Below are 19,522 nucleotides of genomic sequence, written 5' to 3'. Positions count from 1 at the left end.
TATTTACCTAATTTATTGGGGTTGTTTGAATGAATAGAATGCACTGTGGATAAAAAAGGAACCTACATCTGTACCATACTTGGATTTCCAGAAGATATTTGATAATATACCACATCAAAGGCGATTGGGGGAAATTAAAGCTCGGGGTTTGGGGATACATTTCAGCTTGATTAGAAGATTGGCAGGAAGCAGAAACAATTAATAAATAGATCTTCATCTGACCGACAGGATGTGACATCTGAAGTCCCACAGGGATCTGTGCTGTGACCTCAGTGTTTTACAATTTATTTAAGTGAAGGAAGCAAAAGCGTGGTTATTAAATTTGCAGATGGCACTTACATACATAGGAAAATATTTGTGAAGTAGAAATAAGGAAGTTTCAGACCAATATAAGTAGGTTGAATGAGTGGGCAAAAATCAGAAAATCGGAGTATTACGTCAGAAAACATGAAGTTCAACAAGAAGAATGTAACAGCAGAGAATTAATTGGCAAATGACTGTGTAAATTTGAGAAGCAGATGGATGCATGTGTTCCAGTGCATGGATAACAAAACATCGGTGTGTAGTTATACCACATAATCAAGAAGGCTAATGAGAAGTTATTTTATCGTGAGATGAATTGAACATACAAGTAAGGCTGTCCTATTTCAGTTACATAGAATATTCAGTATTCTTGAATACTGTGTGCAGTTTTCGTCTCCTTGTTTAAAGATGTAAATGTATTGAAGGTGGTTGAATTGAGTTCCACTAAATTGATGTCTGGAATGAGCAGTTTGTCTTGTGAAGAAGGGTTGGACAAGATGGACTTGTTTCCACTGGAGTTCAGAAGAGTGAGGGGTGGCACGATTGAAGTGCATAAGGTTCTGAATAGTTTTGACAAAATTGTTGTGGAAAGGATGTTTCCCCTTCTGGGCCAGTCCAGAGCTAGGGCACACAGTTTTAAAATTAGGGTTCACTGCTTCAAGATTTAGATGAGGAGTTTTTTTTTGCCGTGGAGGATTCCACAACTTCAGAATTTTCTGCCTCGCAAGGCAATAGAGGTGAGGTAATTGAATATTTTTAAGGCAGAGGTAGACAAATTATTGTTAAGCAAAGGAATACAGGAATCAAAGTTACCAGGTACAAATGTGAATATGTAATTTGTGAAATAAACAAATCAGCCACGTTCTTACAGAATGGGGTCAAGGGGCAGAATGATGGCCCACTTCTGCTCCCATTTCATGTGTTCTTATGTTCAAATACACCAAGTAGGATTATAAGGTTGGAAATACTATAGTGAGTCCTTTGAGAAGGTAATCTGCTGTCTTTGTCTTCTCTGGTCTACATACAAGTCCAGAGCAAAGGGAGACGATGCATAATGGTAATGTCATTAGACTTGTCATTCAGCATTCCAGGCTAATACTCTGGGCTTGATGTGCACCATGATGAAATGTAAATACAAACAAAAACATAGAAAATTAACACCAATGCACCTACTATCTCATTAGTCACTTCTTTTAAATCTCAAAAGGCCCAGGTGGACCTGAAGATTTCTCTGTCCACAGCTTCACTGTTTGTTTCATATCACTTACTGTATGATTGCAATTTCAATAACTTCCTCCCTCCCTTCCACCTCCTCATTTATAGTGATTAATAGAATATTTCTTGTTCTCTAGAATGAACAGAGAAACAAAATCCCATCAGTTCTGAGGAAGGGTCACTGGACCCGAAATGTTTACGCTGATTTCTCTGCAGAGGTGCTGCCAGATATGTTGTAATTTCCATTTCTGAAACAAAATATTTGTTCATTTCATCTAACATTTCTTTATTATTTCCTTTTAATTTCCTATTCACAGTCTTTAGAGGACTAACGCTCACTTTACCTATTCTTTTCCTTTTCAGCATCCTGCAGTAACTCTTGCTGTTCAATTTTACATTCCTATCATATTTTATTTTCTTCCTCCTGGTTGATCTTATGTCATTCTATGCCATATCTTACAATCTGATTAGTCATCTGACCTGCCACTCATCTTTGTGCCATTCAATGCTTTTTGCTCAAGTTTGATGCTTTCCCTCACTTTTTAAAAGGTGTTACATCCCAGTGACTATTGTTTTAGAAAGCAAGCTGTTGCAAAAGAAATTAAGAATAAATTGTAGAAGTGGAGCTGTGATTGACAATTCTAATTTGATGTGTGTGTTTGTGTGTGCATGTATACACATGCATGTTTGTTTTCATGTGTATCTGTGTGTATTTGTGTGTCTGTGCATGTGCATGTATATGTTCGTGTGTTGATGTGTGCATGTGTATATGTGTATATGTGTGCTTCTGAGTGTGCATGTATGTGTGTTTGTGTGCATGTGTCCTTGTGCATTATGTGTGTGGAAGCAGAGTCATTAGGGACATTTAAGCAACTGCTGGACATGCATATGGACAGCAGTGAATTGAGGGGTCTGTAGGTTAGGTTATTTTATTTTAGATTAGAGAATAATCCTCGGCACAACATCATGGGCTGAAGGGCCTGTTGTGTGCTGTATTTTTCTATTCTATGTTCTATGTGTACACGTGTCAGTGCATGCGTGTGTGTGTTTGCCTCTGTGTGAGTTTATATTACGTGTGCATTTGTTTGCATGAGTGTCTGTGTGCATGTGTGTGTTCATGAGTGCGTATGTGTGCCTGTGTGTGCATGAATACATATGTGTTTGTGTGTGTGAGCGTGTGTGGGTGAGGTATGTATGTGGGTGTGGCTGTGTAAGAGTGTGTGTCTGCGTAAGAGTGTGTGCATGTGTCTGTGTGTCTATGTGTGAGTGTGTCTGTTTGTGTATGAATGTGTGTGAGAGAGTGTGTGTGGTTGTGGGTACGTGCGTGGGTGTGTCTGTGTGTGTGTGAGACTTTTTAGCGCTCAACTTCTGAAATAAGCTGGCAACGAAACCAAGTACTTCCTTCTGAAGCGTCATTTCCTTACAGGTACATCATATAATTCTCAAAAGGATCACGCAACAATGCAGAGATGCTGCAGTTCTATCGTGTACTGGTCAATCTCAAACTTGCTAGGTGAGTTTTCCCAGCATTTTATTCTCTAATTTTATCTTGTGATGTAAAAGCTCTCTGTGCTCTTGTAAAAAAAATGGAATTTCTGTCCTTCAAATTCCTCTTTCTGTCACATTTTTATTATTTACATCTGAGCTGGTCAAAAAGATGTGGACATGCTGGTGTTGGACTGGGGTCAACAAAGTCAGAGGTCACACGACACCAGGTTATAGTCCAACAGGTTTATTTGAAATCATAAGCTTTCAGACCTCTGCTCCTTCATCAGGTGAAACTCCTTCAAATATGATTTCAAATAAACCTGTTGGACGATAACCTCGTGTTGTGTGACTTCTGACCTGGGTGGTAGAAAAGCAGACCATCTCATATGTACCTCTTTGAGCGATATTTCTGCTTTGTGTGATTGCTTTTACTTTATTTTCTGTTATTGGAATTCTTGATTGAAATAACAGCAGGAGTTCCTGTTTAGATCTGCACTTGATAATGTAACGTATCAGGGGAAAGGGTGGAATCTAGTCAAATATGTTGCACATTGCACACACATGGGCGAAAGGCTTTCACTATATGTAGCAGACTTGGCTCACTGCTTTTAATCACAACCTGCTTTTTTCTTATATTTCTTGGTGCGTGAGTTGTATAAACATTTATTGCATAGTAACCACGTGGAAAGCTCTAGTGTAGGACAGTCCCTATTGGTGGATAAGTGAAAACAGTTTAACCTTATTTTAGCTGTAAAACACCAAACTGGTAATAACTTTTTTTTGTCTCAAGATATTAATTTCTGTTTAATAGGGTTTTAATTTATGTCATGTATTAGTGTCTGAGCTGTGAGCAGGGTGCTAATTGAATGTGCCTAGTTTTGATACTAAGATATCCTCTGCTCCTGATGCGATGCGTTGATTCTTTCAAGAGCAGGTTTTTGGTCAGTAGCCTTTGCAGCACACTCTGACGGGCTGTCACACCCTGACTTTCCTTTGTCTTTCACTAGTAAAATCCTGTTCTGATAGAAGCTTGCGTGCTTACCCTGCCCACAGCTGAAAGAAAAGGAAGTCACCACGATGCAATCCGCAGCCACAATTTCATGGCGAGATAGCGGTTGTGCACACATTGTGACAAGTCTCACATTTTGACTTAACATGTGCGTCTTCTCTAGTTTCGTGCGTCTGAAAGCTTGCCAAGGGCGGTGAGCACGTAGGATGTGGGCATTGCTAGCTGGGCCCAGCATCTATTCCCCATTCCTGGTTGCCCTTGAGAAGACAATGATGAGGTGTCTTCTCAAATTACTGCAATCCTTGCGAATGCAGTGGCAGTGTAGTGTTGTTGGGGTATGGGTTGGGGGCGGTGGGGTGGGGAGGGGAGTGGAGGGTGCTTTCAGGATTCTGACCTTGTGAAAGTGAATTAACAGTGATATAATTCCAAGTCAGGATGGTGAGTGGCTCCAAGGGAATTTGCAAGCAGTGGTGTTCGAATGCATCTTCTATCCTTGTCCTTTTAGATGGGAGAGATTGCAGGTCGGAAGATGCTGTTGAAGGAGATAAATGAGTCAGAACATGATGAGATAAATCTCGGCTCCAGTGACTTGAGTTCATATTCCATACTGATTCTCCAGTGTGACACCAAGAGTATGCCATCCGTCGGAGATGCCATCTTTTGCTTTAATATTCTGACTTCCCTCTCAGGTGGACACAGAAAGTCCCATGACATAATTTTAAAATGAGTGCAGGAGGTCTCCACTGTTTATAGACCAATTTAAATCCTCAACCAATATCACTAAAGAAAACCAGAAAGCCTGGTCATTATCCCAATTGTTGGTTGTGGGGCCTAGTGCATATATTAATCTCTCGCATTACCTAAATTAGTTATCAAAAGAAAATAGCTGGCAGCACTATGAAGAGTGTTCTACAAAGCAGTCAACCAGTCTTGCATGCCTTCTCACGAACATAGAAAGGACCATTGTGTAAATAGTGAATACAGTAGTGTAAGCATGTATCCAGGTACCAGTCATTAGAAATCTCCACCACGCTCCCATACGGACCTCTCTGTCCTTATCCTGTGGCAGTGTCCCAATGTAGCTCAATGCAAGCTAAAGAAATGGCATGTCATCATTCGACTCAGTGCTCTACAGTTTCCTGGAGCCACCTTTACTTTAATAATTTTAGATGAAATCTTCTGTTCCCATTTCAATAAAAATGACTTTTGCTATGTTTTGTTTCTGGTTTCTCGCTTTGTTCCTTCACTATGATTCCTGGTGCCTGCCATTTGTTCAAAAGCTTCCTCTGTGTGGAAATGCTAGCTATTCCCCAACCGCAGTACCTCCCCATGGGACACTGATCAATTCTCCAGGGTTTCCCATTTCTGCTTCCATTCACATGTGGGGCTGTGGGTGGGATGGGAGGGGGCTGCGGGTGGTTGGGTGTGAGAGATCACCAGGTACCAGCAAAACCAGCTGGCACTGTCATCTCTCTATCCTAGCCCTGAGGAGCTGAGGTGGACCCTAGGTAACAGCCGATTCTGCGAGCACTTGAATGTACCACCAGCTGGTGTTCTGAGGTTTTGCTTCTTGCATCAATGAGATAGCAGTTTGCAATTGCCACTATCCTTTGTTTTGGCTGCGGTGGTGGGGGATGTGTCAATGTTGTGGTCCTCGTGCGTGGGCGAGTTCAGGTAGTTCTGCGCCTGTTTGGGTTTAGTTTGTTTCAGGCCACACCAGCAGATGTTCCTGGCTCCCCGTAATGTCTCTGACAATCACAAGGTACAGCCCTGTGTGACCACCTTTGCTGCTGATTGCTGCCAGGCCCACTGGGTGTAGGGATCTGGATGAAAATTGGTCCCACAAAGCAAAGCAGTGGGTGGCAGGGCCAGATATGTGTAACCGTGGTCTCATAGCCTGTTGATTGTTGTAGCAAAAGGTCTCTGTCTAGATTTTGATGGATGTCAGGCCATGGGAGTGAGAGGAAGGTGAAATATTTTTATCCCAGTCAACACATACTATTTTTGAAACAATACCAATAAAAAGAAATGAGGCACCAAAGCCTGCTGGGAGAATAATAGAGACTCTCATTGCATTAAGTGGAGGGAGAAGTTGTGGTTGCATGATCATTTGCATCTTTCCATCATTTTTCATTAAGGTCCCACGATCATTGAGGTCTACCGCACAGATAAAGGCCCTTCAGTCCGTCATGTCTGTGCCAGTCAGAATCAAGCATGTAGCTATTTGAATCCTATTTTCCAGCACTTGGCCCTTATATGCCTTGAGAAGAAAGTGAGGTCTGCAGATGCTGGAGATCAGAGCTGGAAATGTGTTGCTGGAAAAGCGCAGCAGGTCAGGCAGCATCCAGGGAACAGGAGAATCGACGTTTCGGGCATAAGCCCTTCTTCAGGAATGGGGAAAGTTTGTCCAGCAGGCTAAGATAAAAGGTAGGGAGGAGGGACTTGGGGGAGGGGCGTCGGAAATGTGATAGGTGGAAAGAGGTCAAGGTGAGGGTGATAGGTCAGACTGGGGTGGGGGCGGAGAGGTCGGGAAGAAGATCTCAGGTTAGGAAGGCGGTGCTGAATTTGATGGATTTGACTGAGACAGGGTGGGGGGAGGGGAAATGAGGAAACTGGTGAAATCCGAGTTCATCCCTTGTGGTTGGAGAGTTCCTAGCCGGAAGATGAGGCGTTCTTCCTCCAACCGTCGTTTTGTTGTGGTCTGACGATGGAGGAGTCCAAAGACCTGCATATCCTTGGTGGAGTGGGAGGGGGAATTGAAATGTTGAGCTACAGGGTGGTTGGGTAGGTTGGTCCGGGTGTCCCAGAGGTGTTCTCTGAAACGCTCCGCAAGTAGCCGGCCTGTCTCCCCTTATATGCCTTGTCAATGTATGAGTCAGGGCCAGACCTTACCTACACGTCCTTCACAGTTTGTCTGGTTTGAGAGTTGGAGGTGGGATTATTCATGGCACATGTGAAGACTGAACCTTTTCTCCACTCCTTCATGCTCATAGACAGGTAGACCCTAACACTGAATGACCTCTCCTGCTCTAGATTTATGAGCCCAACGCTGGTGTTGGGGGAAATCAGACTGCCATCTTTCTTCCAGGAAATGTGTATAAGTGCCAGGTAGGATCCAGTGATTGAGTGAGACTGTGCTCTGTGTTTTGACCTCTTGATCTGGTGGAGACAGCTGTCTAATGTCAGAATATGTTGGTTGAACTGGGGACAGGCAGGCAAAGGAAAGGCATTAAACTGGCTGCCTCAACAGTACAAAACCAGGAGTTTCAGTTTTGATCTCCTGTCTACCTGTTACCATCTTTGTCTGTTTTGATGTGTTTGAAGAGGAAGAACCACCTTGAGCAAAGCACACAAGTTCTACCCCACTATCCCGCTCTGCCACAGTGGTTCAGAGCTGGCTAATGCTGAAGTATTGGTTGCTTTCCTCCAACATGTAAAGTTCTCAGTGAGGAGTGATTTACCTGGTCCCCTTCATTATGCGCCCCCAGCCTTGGAAGATGGCAACAAGGCTGACTTAGCAATCAATCCCTTCCTTTGTGGGTACCTTTCTTCCACACCTAAATTAGCTTACATTTTAAACAGAGCCAATTTAACCAAGCTTTCTTAAGTTAACTGAGTTTGTTAATTACTAAACACTAATACAACAAACATATAAGCAGATTAGAATTAAAAATTAAATCCAAAAGTATAAACAATCTTGATCAATGAATTATACAGATCAGTTTCTGAATAGTTCACAAGAGCAAACATTGCATCCTTTGCAGTAAAGTTAAAAATCACACAACACCAAGTTATAGTCCAACAGGTTTCATTGGAAACACTAGCTTTCAGAGCGCCGCTCCTTCATCAGGTGGCTGTGTGCAGTAAAGGTCCTCGTTAGCATTGATGTTGGTAGTTGAACAGTCAATTTTATGCCACTTCATTCTACAGCTTTTTTGAGATGTTGTAGTTCTGATTCCTTTCTATTCTGATTGATTTCGAGCATTCAGGATGAGAGACAAGCCTTTTGCTATCCTATTTCCCTTTGTCTAGCTGCTAGTTAGCTGGCACTCAGAGAGAGAGAGAGATTCTTTACCTGCAAATCATACCCAAAGGAAGTCAGAATACCTGGTTTCATCCTTTTTTGTCATTTCTCCCAATCTAATCTCTTTTCCCTTCTCTTATTTCTTTTACACACCTGATTTGACTCTTTTTATCATACTTCCTTCCTGTCATTCAGCTCATTTGTTATTCCTTCATTGGGTTTTGAAAAGTTTGATTTATCTGTTTCCTTATCTCTCTTATGATCCCTGTGGTGCATTGTATCTCCTTTTCTCGCTCAGTAAGTAATCATCTGATTCATCTCCAGATTCCTTAGAGTGAAGCGGCTAACATCCCAGGCCAGAATGAGGTTTAGAGATGGTGATTTCTCAAAGACCCACCTCCTGGCTCACGGAAGCTTCCTCTCCCAACTAACAAGTCATGGAGTAAACCCTAACTTGCTTAAACCCCCCCCCCCCCTTCCTTATATGTGCTGTACCCACTCTGACCCCTGTCTCCTGCTCCACCTTCCTGATGCTGCTTGGCTTGCTGAGTTCTTCCAGCTTGTCTGCACTAAACATAATTGCCGTTTCTCATTCTCTGAAGAACTATGTGATCTTTCTTGCGTAGATCCTCTCTCAGAACCTATTCCTCCAATAACTGATTGCTCCAATTCTTCTCCAAGCTCCTGATACCTGATTTCTCACTCACTGTTTGCCATATGAATTATGAGCAGAAGTAGGTGATTCTGCCCATCAAATCTGTTCCACCATTCAATACGATCATGGCTGATCTGTTTGTCCTCTGAATTCCACATTACCATCCATCCGCGATAACCTCGGATTCTACTGTCTAACAAGAATCTATCAACTTTGTCTTAAAACATACTCAATAACCATGACTCCACTGCCTTCTGAGGCATAGTCTCATAACTGTCAGTGATGAAATATTTCCCACCATCTTTGTCATTTTAAACAGTTCCCTCCAGTTCTGGAGTCAGCCATTAGAGCAAACAGCCTTTCCATGCTCACCTTCTCAAGACCAGTCCACAACCAAGGCCTACTTTACTGGGTAAGGACCACGTATCACTCTTCATGTGAACTCTTTCGTCCAAACACCTGGATGCATCTTACTCAGCCTCTCCATTTTTGAAGGTTTTTCTTTATTCATTCATGGGATGAAGTTGCCCCTGGCTAGGCAGCATTTATTGTCCATCCCTAATTGCCCAGAGGGAAGTTAAGATTTAACCCACATCACATGGAGGCCAGACCAGGTAAGAACAGCAGACTTCCTTCCCTAAAGGACTTTAGTAAATTGGATGGATTTTTCCTGACAATTGACAATGGTTTCACAGTCATCATTAGACTCTTAATTTCAGATTTTTACTGAATTCAAATTCCACCATCAGCCCCAGTGGGATTTGAGCCTAGGTCCCCAGAACATCACCTGGGTCTCAGGATTAATAGTCTAGCAATAATAGCACTAAGACATTGGCCCCTCCACCCCTGTCTCTACCCCATCCTCTGTTACGTACTCCCAATCCCCTAGGACATCCAATCTAATAGACTCATTTTTTGGTGTCACCAATTGACTTTCAGTTTCCTTCAGGCTACCCATCAGGTGGGTATTAGCCTGCCTCATCAGTGACTGTCCAATGACACAAGGCTGGTAACCAGAGGGCACACATCTCAAATATGGGCAAAAGAACTGGAAGGTAGATGAGAAGTGTTTTTTTATGTAGGAAGTTATTATGATCTGAACTGCCCTAATTGAAAGAGCAGTGAAAGCATATTTAATAGTAACTGGAAAAGGGAATTGGGTGGATACTTGCAAAGGGAATATTTGCATTGCTATGGCAGATGGAAGACAGGAATGGGACTAATCCCATATAGTTCATCCAAAGAATGAGCTCAGATACATTGGGATGCCTTCTGTGTTGTATGATTTGCTTATTTGTTTGCATTCAGTATTTCCCTTTGTGTGTATTTATGTTTTTTTAAATTTACTTGTGAGATGTGGCCATCTCTGGCTGGAACAGCATTTATTGCCCATCCCTAATTGCCCAGAGGGCAGTTAAGAGTTAATCACATTGCTGTGGGTCTGGAATTTCATCTAGGCCAGACCAGGTAAGGATGTCAGTTTTCCTCCCTAAAGGACATTAGTGAATTAGGTGGATTTTTCTGACAATTGACAATCGTTTCATGGTCGCCATTAGACCCTTAATTCCAGACTCTTGACAGAATTCAAATTCCACCATCTGCCATGGTGTCCAGAACAGGAGCTGAATTTCTGGATTGGTAGTCTAGATAATTCCACTTGCCCACCACCTCCTCAATTTTGCTGATGTTATTAATCCAAAGAAACTTTCACTGGATTTTCTTTTCCTGTTGTCACTCCACAGAATGAGCAAATGAACTTGCACCTGTCTGTGATGCCCTCAGTTGTGCAGTAGATGGTGGTGTGGTAGTAAATGCCCCAGGGCTGCGTACTCTAGTAGGCCTAGGATAACTCTCTGGAGCAACAGGCTCAAATCTATTATGCCAGCTGGTGGAATTTCAATCTAATCAAACTGAAATTGAAAACCAGCCTATTATCAATTGTGGGGAGATGTTGGTGTTGTGGAAATGTCAATAAATCAGAGTCCAGAACCCCAGGAAGTGTGGGATTTGGATCCCATCATGACAGATGATAAAATTTGAATTCAATGAAAATTTGGAATAAAATGCTGATCTATTGTTAATTGTTGTAAAAGCTAATCAGGTCCACAAATGTCCTTTAGGGAATGAAATCTCTTATCCTTAACTTGCCTACATGTGACCCAGAGCAATATGGTTGACTCTTAACTGCACTCTGAAATTGCCCAGCATGGAACTCAGATGAAGTGCACTAAGGGATGGGCAATAAATGTTGGCCTAAAGCAATGTTGTCATCACATGAACCAGGAATGCATTTTATACTTGACATTACCTTCTGCTCAATTACACACATGAAACTCTTGGGGAAGAACTTTTCATGCTTTGGACTGTCCCTTCACCACAATGTGGTTTGTGTTATCAACATGAATTCCCATGGCCACATAATTAATAAACAAAGTGACGCCTTTCTAGTATTGAAGTCATTTCTAATTAAAAGTGGGCGGCCTTTTTGAATAACCCGGTAAATGTAGTATTTTTTGTTGGTGTCGTGAGAATGTTTAGAGTACTTATATCAGAGACTGGGAATATAAATTTCATAGCTGGAGTGTTAACTCTGCTAGTTGCCACCCTGGGGAGTGATTACTGTGCCTTACTGCTGGCACTTTGTGCTCATATGGGCATCCACTGAAAACAGTTGAACCATTGACATTCTCAAGTCACACTGAATTCTTGGACGACGTCGTAATTTGGACCAGCAGCAATGTATTCAACAAGTTTGAATTTCGCCCACTAAAGATTAGGTATTCAGCTGCAAAAGAGGTTTTCTTGTAAGGCTTCTTTGTATCTCCATACAAGTTCAAGCCAAACCTCCAGGTAACTTCAAAACCATGTTCATTAACAGCCTGGATGTGACAGTAAGACTACACAGTAACATATTCTGCCTCTAGTAAGCTCAAAGCCTTTTGTGGTCTGTATTCCTTTCTTCCTCAACATTTCATATATTTGTCAAGATGTCTCTAAAACATTGCTATTGTGTCCACCTCCTGTAGCAGCACATTCCAGGCGCTTACCACTCTCTGTGTAAAAAACCTGCCTCTCATGTCTTCTTTAAACGTAATCCTTTTACCATAAATGTTAGTCCCCTGGTAATCAACATTTCTACTTGGAGAAAAAGACTCTGATTATCCATGCCCCTCAGAATTTTGTAAACTTCTCTCAAGGTGCCCCTCATCCCTTGATATTCAAGTGAAAACAATACAAGTTTCTCATATTTCTCCTGACAACTAATCCCCTCTAAACCAGGCAACATCCTGGTAAACTGTTTCTATACCTTCTCCAAAATCTCCACAACCTTCTGGTTGTGTTGAGACTAGAACTACACACAATATTCTAAATGTGGCCGAATTAAAGTTCAAAACAGCTGCAACATGACTTGCCAATTTTTATACTCTATGCCCAATGAAGGTCAAGCATGCTATATGCCTCTTGGCCACCATCCACTTGTGTTGCCACTTTCAGGGAACCGTGGATATGTGCATCTAGATCCCTCTGTATGTTGATGCTACTAAGGCTTTTGCCATTTATCATATACTTGTCTGTTGCATGAGATCTTCCAAAACGTATCACCTTTCATTTGTCTGGATTAATTACATCACCTCCTAGGAAGAGACTGCCATCTTGAATGTGTCTGATTAGCATTTCAATTCCACCAGCTCTTTTTCTGACCAAAGAAGACCCACTGGATTCAAAACGGTGTAGTTAAAAATGGTAACTCTCTTTAGGACCAAAGCTCCGTATTGCATACATCTTTTCCAAGTTACCTTCGGCAGTGCTTTCCTTCTGGATTTCTCCTTTATATCCATCTGCCTGCTCTGAGATAAAGTAATCAATCTCTCAAACTGATTGCGACAACGATAGACAATTGCACAAGGTAGGCTTAAGGAAAGGTCACTAGGTCATGGATATTCTTGTAGTCTGAATCTTCCATACATTATTATTATTACTAACCTTTATCTTTTTTCTATTGGTTTGATGCTCATACAATTATCATAGGGATCTGAATAAATGCTAGAAAGGAAGATTTAATCCATCTGAATAAAGCAGCCTTTTGTGGGGAAACAGTTCCTAGATAACTGGGCATCGTTGGCCAGAGCAGCATTTATTGACCATCTACGAGATAATGAGGACTGCAAGTGCTGGAGATCAGAGTCAAAAAGTGTGGCACTGGAAATGCACAGCCGGTCAGGCAGCATCCGAGGAGCAGGACAATCGAAGTTTCAAGGATAAGCCTTTTATCAATATGATGAGGAGAAGAGTCATTCCTGATGAAGAGCTTATGCTCAAAACATTGACTCTCCTGCTCCTCGGACACTGCCTGACTGGCTGTGCTTTTCCAGCACCACACCACACTCTGTGTGACTTGCAGCAGAGGGTGGTAATCCCTTGAATCTGTTACATTTATCCCTCTAGGTTAATCCATCCACAAGTTGCCCTGTTACTGGATATTTTGCCTACAAATCTGGATTCTTCAAAGACAAATATAACAAGAAAACTGCACAATCCAGGTATTATTCCAAGTTTGGTGGGTTTAGTGAGAAGGGCTTGCAGCAAATGTGCACCAAAGCCTCAGAGTATAATCTTTGCATCAGTTTAAACCTTGCAGTATATCTGCACCTTCTGCTGATTGAAAGCGGAACTTAGGTATCCCTCCCATCAATCCGAATCTGCGGCTTGATTCACCCAATTTATGTCTGAACCACTTGACCATTACTAATCAGGGATTTCATACAGCAAGAAAGAACAAAGAACAAAGAAAATTTACAGCCCAGGAACAGGCTCTTCGGCCCTCCGAGCTTGAGCCAATCCAAATGTACTGTCTAAACCTGTCGGTCAATTCCTAAGCATCTGTATCCCTCTGCTCCCCACCTACTCATGCATTTATCCAGACGCATCTTAAATGAATCTACCGTGCCACCCTTGCTGGCAACGAGTTCCAAACGCCCCCCCCCACCCTCTGTGTGAAGCAACTTGTTAACCAAATTCTTTCTCCTGGTCATTTCGCTCATCATTTCGTTGAGGGACATGCTGCCTTATCTAGGAATTGTTTCCCCACAAAATATCACTTTATTCTGGTGGATTAAAGCTTCCTTTTGTAGCATTTGTTTAGATCTCTATGATAATTATAAGAGCATCAAACAAATTGCTAAGGAACATGGAGGGAAAATTTGAAATTCATGTCAGCATTTATTCCATCATTTGATCTTTCAGCCCTCTCTCTGCACGTATAATTTTGCCCTTAATCTTTTCTTGATTTGGCTTTATAATGTCAAAATTGCACAGAAGCAATTTAAATCTGATAGCTTCTAATGTAGCTAAAAATCACACAATACCAGGTTATAGTCCACATCCTGGCTTCTAATGTACACAGTGCAGCAAAAATACAGAAGGAGTAGCAATCAAGTGGTGCATTAGAGTGGTTTCTAATTATTTGTTCTAAGTTATCGAGATCAAACTGCATATCTTCAATTCCTGATGAAGGGCTTATGCCCGAAACGTCGATTCTCCTGTTCCTTGGATGCTGCCTGACCTGCTGTGCTTTACCAGCAACACATTTTCAGCTTGATCTCCTGCATCTGCAGACCTCACTTTCTCCTATCTTCAATTACATTCAATGATGGCCAAATCAGATGAGTGACTTCTTTTCCAAGGTGCTTAATTTATTATAAAGTGCTTTGGAGTGTCTTGAGATTGGGAAAAGTGCTACATAAATACAAGCTATTCTGTATAGGTGTAGGTCTGGAAATTAGACCAATCAGTTCCTGTTTCTCAAGGACTGATTGGCATCTGTACTCTTGAATAAGCTGAGCAGGAAGCAGAAATACACTGTAGGCCACAGTGCAACATATCAAAATAAATGAGATTGTTAAATCTGAGTATGCAAATCAGGGGCAGGGAAAGGTCATTCAGCATCTCAATGAAATGGCTAATCTGACTGAACCTCAAATCCACATTCCTATCTATCCCTAATAATCCTTCATCCCTTTGTTTAACAAGAATCTACCTCTGCCTTAAAAATATTCAAGCACTCTGCTCCCTCCAAATTTTCAGATTTAAAAACCTTTGAAAAAAAAGATAATTTTCCTAATTTCTGTTTAAAATGGATGGCACCTGGTTAGCAAACAGTGACCCCTAATTCAAGATTCTCCAATAAGAACAAATATCCTCACCACACCTATTCTGTCATGACCCGACAGAATTTTATAAGTTTAAATCAAGTCCTCCCCTAATCTTTGAAAGAACAGGAGATATAAGCTTAGCCTGTCCAGCTTAGATGGTACTGTGGCTCAGTGGTTATCACTGCGGCCTCACAGTACCAGGGACCTGGGTTCAATTTTAGCCTTGGGCAACTATCTGTGTGCTGTTTGCATGTTCTTCTCATGTCTGTATGTGTTTCCTCCCACAGTTTAAAGATGTACAGGTTAGATGGATTAGGTAAAAACAATGACTGCAGATGCTGGAAACCAGTGGTGCTGGAAAAGCAAAGCAGTTCAGGCAGCATCCGGGGAGCAGTTAAATCGATGTTTCGGGCAAAAGCCCTTCATCAGGAATACAGGCAGAGTGCCTGAAGGGTGGAGAGATAAATGAGAGGGGGGTGGGGAGAAAGTAGCACAGAGTACAATAGGTGAGTGGGGGAGGGGATGAAGGTGATAGGTCGGGGGGGAGGGTGGAATGGATAGGTGGAAAAGAAGATAGGCCAGCAGGACAGGTCATGGGAACAGTGCTGAGCTGGAAGTTTGGAACTGGGGTGAGGTAGAGGAAGGGGAAATGAGGAAACTGTTGAAGTCCACATTGATGCCCTAGGGTTGAAGTGTTCCGAGGCGGAAGATGAGGTGTTCTTCCTCCAGGCGTCTGGTGGTGAGGGAGCGGCGGTGAAGGAGGCCCAGGATCTCCATGTCCTCGGCAGAATGAGAGGGGGAGTTGAAATGTTGGGCCACAGGGCAGTGTGGTTGATTGGTGTGGGTGTCCCAGAGATGTTCCCTAAAGCGCTCTGCTAGGAGGCATCCTGTCTCCCCAATGTAGAGGAGACTGCATCAGGAGCAACGGATACAATAGGTTAGATGGATTGGCCATGCTAAAAATTGCCTGCAATGTGCAGGCGAGGTGAATAAGCCATAGGAAATACAAGGTTATAGTCTAGTGGGATGGGTCTGGGTGTGGAGGAATGGCCTGTAGAGATTCTATGGTAACCTGGTATATAAGACAACCCACTAATTCCAGGTGTTAGTCTGGTAAACCTGTACCACGTTAATGAATTTACATCCCTCTTTTAATAAGGAGACCAATACAGTGCTCAGTACTCTCGATGTGGTCTTATCAGTACTCTGTGTAACTGAAGCATAACATCCCAACTTTTATATTTAATTCCTCTCACACCAAATGATAACTTTGGATTCCTAATGACTTGCTGTGTCTGCAATTGATCCATATTTGAGAACACCCAGAACCTCTAGCATCTGATCACTGCAATCTCTTGCCATTTAAATTGTATGTTTTTTTATTCTTCCTGCCAAAATGGACAATTTTACTTTTTTCCACAATGTATCCCATTTTCCAGAGCTTTATCCATTCACTTAATCGATCTATACCTTTTTTTTGGAACCTCTTTATGTTTTCACAACTTACTTTCTTGCCTATCTGCATGTCATCAGCAAACCTGACAACCATACCTTCTGCCATTTCATCCAAGTTGCTTATATAAATTTTAAATAGTTGAGGACCCAGCACTGATCCTTTTGGCACACCTCTGGTTACAACTTTCCACCTGATTTATCCCTACTCTCTGCTTCCTGTTTGCCTACTACTCTTATGTCCTTGCTAATATGATCCCTCCTACACCATGAATGTTTATTTTGTGCAATAATTTTAGATGTGGCACTTTATCAAATATCTCTCTAATTATATCCGCCTTATTAAATTTTTGGCCATTCTTTGCTTTTTTTCATATTCTCTCCAATCTTCTAACATGCCACTTGCCATGTGTTTTTAAATTATTTTACAATCTTCAACATTTCTTACTTGTTGGAATGTATCTATTCTTTGTATTCTGAAATATCCCTTCAATGGTTGCCATAGCATCGCTATTGACCTAAACATTAACCTAATTTGACAATTCACTTGAGTCATCTTTGCTTTCAGACTGTCATGCCCTTATTTAAGTTTTATAAAGTAGTCTCAGTCCCCACTCCTCTGTCCCTCAAACTGAATGTTAAATTTAATTATACTATAGACACTGTTACCTAGTGGTGTCTTCACAATGTGATTATTAATTAATCCTATCTCATCAAAATACCATATCTAGTAATACCTGCTCTCTGGTCAGCTCCTGAAAATTCTGTTCTAAGAAACTATCTCATGAAACACTCTATGAACACATTACTCAGGCTACTTTTGCATTTCTGATTTATTCAATTGATGTAAATCGCAGATTAAAATCTCTGATTATCAATCTGCCTGTCTGACAACTTCTCATGACTTCTTCCTTTTTACTCCACCCTCTTGTGTGGTTACTGTTAGAGGCACTTACTCCACTCCCACAAGTGACTTTTTGCTTTTGTCATTTTTCATTTCTGCCCAAACTACCTTCAAATCTTAGTTTTCTTATGCTAGGTTATTCCTCTCTATTATGACAAAAAAAAGGTAAATTTGCCATAGTCCCAGAGGACCATGGAGCTAATTTCTAATTAGAGAAAGAGAGAGAGAGAGACATCTCATGGTAATCTTAACCTAAGGTACACCATACCTCAGGTACAGGGTGAGATTGAGAAGGTGAAATTATCATGGTAACCTCAGCCTGTTCAGATCAATTGTACTGATATCATTACTAACTAATGCAACCACCGTTTCTACTTCACATACTTTCTGTACCCTTCAAAACTCCAGTCCCAACCATACCATCCTAGACCATGTCTCCATAACAGATGCTAGATCATACTAATTCATTTCTATTTGTGCTGTGAGTTCATCAATTTTGCTTTGAGTGTTATGAGCATTCAGACACTGATGAGTGCAACAAGTAGTACTCCCTTTGCAAATAAGGTCTGATTCACACCCTCACCACCAGGTAAACCAAGCACCTGTTTCAGGAATTATCCAATTTTCAATGTCACTGATCTACCAGTCCAATGTTATGTCTCACCCTTTATATTTAACTGTTGTTCTCACCAAGCAAGTTTCCAAATACTTGATGTTAATATTATCAACAGAACATTTGAAGAGATTGTATCAAGTGCCTTCCTCTTCAATTTCCATGCCTTCTTTAAGGTGTTGAACAAAGAATCTAGATTAGGTTATTACAGCAGATAAACAGGCCACTTGGCCCACTAGTCCATGCTGATGTTTACGCTCCTTTCCAACTCTCTTGCATCTTTCCTCGTCTAAATCTATCAACATAATCCTCAATTCCTTTTGCCCTCCTGAATTGGTAAGCACTCTTGTTTATTTATCCATATTATTTGCTTCAACCATACTCTGTGGTAATGATTTCTTCCTGCTGTTTGGTTAAAAGAAGCCTCTTTTAAATTTTCTGAAGCTTATGAAGAGCATGAAGTTCAAAGGATTTACATAATATCAGTGACAGTAGCTGACATCAACTAAATCAATCAATAAATATCAACTCTTGCATATGCTTTGGGTCCACTTTTAATTCCCATTAAGGTTCTGAGGGAGTTAAAATGAAAAATATCTTCACTCTTCATTTCTTCAACCTATCTCCGAAACTTTATCATAAGCTCATAGTGTTGTGTAACATCTCAGTCACTTTCTAAGTAATAATGTGTAAGGATCATTGGACTCAAAAGATTAACTTCACTTTCTTTCCAAAGATGCTGCCAGACCTGCTGAGCTTTTCCAGCGATTCCTGTTTTTGGAATAATGTACAAAAGGAAAATACAAAGATTTCTTACAACACCAGTCTGCTCTTTGTAATTTTTTTTATCTATAAGAGAAGACTCATGAAAATGTGCAATTACAGATTTAATGAGGCAATTCCAGCTTTGGTGTCTTCCAATTGCTTCACCCTTAGCAAACTTTGTTTCTTAATTCTCAAAAAAAATCATTGTAATGACATTCCACTCCAGCAAGTAGTTGGACTGATGAGAGACTGGGAACAATTTAAAGCCAAGGCTCTTAGTTCACTGCTATGTTAGGGCTTGCAGAATATTCTGATTATTGCAGTCAGTCCTTGTGTATAATGGACCCCAATCCTCAGTTTCCTGGGGTCAGAGCGGGCCTGGGAAAGACCACACCTGCTCTGATGAGGGTGGCGCAATTCATGTGCTCTCGGCTTTTGTTTGCCTCAGCTGAAGTGCTCCGTTAAATTCTAAAAGATTGGGTGATGACAAATTATCTGCCTATCCTACATCTCAAAAGGGAACACATCTAACAGAGTTGCGTGGAATCTGCAGAAAATGTTGCCATTCTGCCCTAAAGCCCCAGAGAGACTGAAATCAATTGCTACTGGACTTGAGCTATAAAACATAGAACAATACAGCGCAGAACAGGCCCTTTGCCCCTCGGTGTTGCACCAACCTGTGAACTAATTTAAGCTCATCCCCCTACACTATCCCATCATCATTCATGTGCTTATCCAAGGATTGTTTAAATCTCCCTAATGTGGCTGAGTTAACTACATTGGCAGGCAGGGCATTCCATGCCCTTTACAACTCTCTGAGTAAAGAACTTGCCTCTGACATTTGTCTTAAATCTATCACCCCTCAATTTGTTGCTATACCCTCAAGTACAAGCTAACATCATCATCCGAGGAAACCAACTTTCCCTGTCTATTCTATCTGAT

At 41.5% G+C, this 19,522-nt stretch overlaps 1 protein-coding gene across 4 annotated transcripts in view; it reads left to right on the top strand.

Annotated features, from left to right (window-relative positions):
• The first annotated feature begins 374 nt into the window (after nt 1-374).
• The window catches only part of LOC122550916 (S-geranylgeranyl-glutathione receptor P2RY8-like), a 50,555-nt gene continuing 31,407 nt past the window's right edge, over nt 375-19,522 (top strand). For 3 of the 4 annotated variants that reach the window (XM_043692355.2, XM_087988390.1, XM_087988391.1), the window contains exons 1-2: nt 375-631; nt 2,945-3,031. The gene's annotated coding sequence lies outside the window, so the exon portion shown is untranslated. Of the gene's footprint in view, nt 632-2,944; nt 3,032-9,013; nt 9,107-19,522 lie in introns of all 4 variants that reach the window. The other variant, XM_087988389.1, reaches the window with a different exon arrangement.

The sequence above is a fragment of the Chiloscyllium plagiosum genome, unplaced genomic scaffold, assembly GCF_037043375.1.
Source record: "Chiloscyllium plagiosum isolate Xiang-an unplaced genomic scaffold, Cpla_swu_hap1 HiC_scaffold_6, whole genome shotgun sequence".
In the NCBI taxonomy this organism is placed as follows: domain Eukaryota; kingdom Metazoa; phylum Chordata; class Chondrichthyes; order Orectolobiformes; family Hemiscylliidae; genus Chiloscyllium; species Chiloscyllium plagiosum.
Note: the sequence above shows the minus strand (reverse complement) of the source record. Positions and strands in the feature narration are given on the sequence as shown.